This window comes from Dreissena polymorpha, chromosome 15 (genome assembly GCF_020536995.1).
Source record: "Dreissena polymorpha isolate Duluth1 chromosome 15, UMN_Dpol_1.0, whole genome shotgun sequence".
In the NCBI taxonomy this organism is placed as follows: Eukaryota; Metazoa; Mollusca; class Bivalvia; order Myida; family Dreissenidae; genus Dreissena; species Dreissena polymorpha.
In genome coordinates, this window is record NC_068369.1 from 66,861,612 (window position 1) to 66,864,809 (window position 3,198).

The window sequence follows — 3,198 nt, forward strand, 5'->3', positions numbered from 1 at the left end:
TAAGATATTCATAAAGGAGACCATATCATATATTGAACATTAAGGGGATCATTTTAAATATTGTGCATTAAGGAAACCATTTAATATATTGTGCATTAAGGGGACCATTTTATATATTGTGTATTAAAGGAACTATGACACTTCGAAGAACCCAAAAGGGTCTAAGTCTTCAAAAATCTGAAATTCAGAATATAATACATCATATAAATACGGTTTATACTGAGTACATTTCACGGGAAAGGTGTTTAAGCAATGTGAAATAAAATTCATTTAATAAATTGTTTCTTTTTGTTTGGCCTTTTTTTTGTTTACATTTTGACGTTTCTTATTTACATATTGGCGTCATAATTTTGAATGTTCAACGTCACTGCAGGTATGACATCCGTAACAAGCAAAATAGCTCAGTTGGTTTAGACGCTGTATCATATTATTTCCTTTTATGACCCCTAACGGCCATCGTGGTTACACATTAAAATCCAGAGGGCGACACTGCGATAGTGCGAAAGTACGATGGCGACAATGCGATAGTACGATGGCGAAAATGCGATATTACGATGGCGACAATGCGATAATACAATGACGACAGTACGATAACGCGACAGTACGATGGCGACAATGCGATGATACGATGGCGACAGTATGACAATACGATGGCGACAGTGCAATAGTACGATGGCGACAACATGACAATGCGATAGCGCGATAATACGTTGACGACAGGGCGACAATACGATTACGACAGTGAGACAATACGATGGCGACAGTGCGATAGTACGATGGCGACAATATGACAATGCGATAGCGCGATAATACGTTGACGACAGGGTGACAATACGATTACGACAGTGAGACAATACGATGACGACAGTGCGACAATACAATGGCGACAGTGCAATAGTAAAATGGCGACAATGCCACAGTGCGATAATACGATGAAGACAGTGTGACAATACGATGGCGCCATCGTATTATCGCCTTATCGCCATCGTACCATCGCGTTGTAGGATTGTCGCCATCGTACTATCGCGTTATTGTACTGTCGTCATCGTATTGTCGCATTGTCGCCATCGTACTATCGCACTGTCGCCATCGTACTGTCGCACTGTCGTCATCGTATTATCGCATGATCGCATTGTCGCTCTAAGGATTTTAGTGTGTAACCACGATTGCCCAAATAGTAACAAACACACAGCGTGCTACATTTTAATGTGTGTGTAAGGATAACGTGTGCTACATCTTCGGTGACAGGCTAATTCACTAGTGTGCTACAAATAATGAGTGTGTGTTACCCAGCGTAACATACATCAGTTGTATGTACACATATTCCTGATTTAGGCATTAGAGGAACCGCACTATATATTCTGCATTAGGGGGACCATTTGTAAATTTGTTATATTTTTTTGTAATTGGGTGGTTTTATTTCAATAGATTTTCTATTTCCGAAAGCGCGTTTTCTAGCTCTAGAATGCCTACGTTACATCCGGCGACCTTCAACATTGGCGCACGATTAGAAGTCGTGGGAACTGACAAAAATTGCACTGTTCTCGGAATTATAAGTGATATTTTAGATATTTCAGCTGGTTGTGCTTTCCTTATTAAGCCGCGAAAACGGCACTATGATATCATTACAAAAGAATGCTAAAAAGAAATGTACAAAAATACATATATATTTTTTTATTCCCAATCTACATTTACAGTGATTTTCCTTGATTTATTCGTCTATTTATTCAAATGAATTTATTTGTTAAGTAATAAGTTCCTAATTCGATTTGAATAAGGCATAAGGAACCAGTTGTAAGGAGCATAAGGAACATTAATGGAGTTACCAAGACTTTCCCTCACGAGTGCGTATTCAAATTAAAAATGAATAAAAATTAAATGTGTCACTTATGTGACCAACATAATTCAAAGTTGCTTAGGCAATCTACAACAAAAAGGAATACTAATAAAGAATATAAATACATTGTAAACCTAAGGTGAATATTGGGATATGCGCCTTAGTAAACTTTTCCGAATTTATATTTAATTACGAAGACCCCCCCCCCCCCCCCTCCACCTTACAGTCAGTAAATTCACGGAGCATATATTGACTCATCTAGAGTCAGTGGTAATTTTTTGGTAATTCTGATCATTAATAAATATAATAGTTAAAATTAAATACTTGTAAACAAATTAGTTTTAAAATGAAAAATCACCTTTAGTGGCCATAAGCAACATGCAAACTTAACAATGACACCCACACTAGCATAAACGGGAGATATCAGGTGTCGTTACTGCCTTGGCAAACTTTTTCAGAATTCGTCAGTTGCAAATCAATAATCAGGTTTTGCTACTTCGACATACTTCGTGTTTTTGGTGTTTATACTAAGATATTAAAATGCTTGAAATTGTAAATACTTATCGGACGAACAAAGCGCTGAAACCGCAGTGTCTGTCTATTTAGCGAAAACACCATAAACAGCATAGAAGAAACACCGAACACGCAATTAATATTGTTTTAATGAATATGGCGATCGTCGTTATGTCGAACGCACAAACAAACGAACGTACGAACGAACGACCAAACGAACGAAATGAATAGATAGATAAATAGATAGACAGATAAATAAATAAAATAATTAATAAATGAATGAATGAATGAATTGATGGATGGATGGATGGATGGATGGATGGATGGATGGATGGATGGATGGATGGATGGATGGATGGATGGATGGATGGATGGATGGATGGATGGATGGATGGATGGATGGATGGATGGATGGATGGATGGATGGATGGATGGATGGATGGATGGATGGATGGATGGATGGATGGATGGAGAAATGGATGGAGGGACAAACGAACGAACGAATGGACGCACGAACGCACACACGCACTCATGAATAAATGAATGAATAAATAAATAAATAAATAAATAAATAAATAAATAAATAAATAAATAAATAAATAAATAAATAAATAAATAAATAAATAAATAAATAAATGAATCCATGTTCTTTTTACAAGTTTTGTTTATTATTTTTTGGTATTGCATACTTAAATATAATTTAACTACAAACAAATCATTATTTTTTTCAAAATTATGAATCTTTTGTACATTTCACAGGTATGACAAATAAACCCGCGGTGACAAGATTCGCTTCAGTATGTAATATATTTAATCTTAAAATGTTCCTAATTCCTTGAATCAAATAT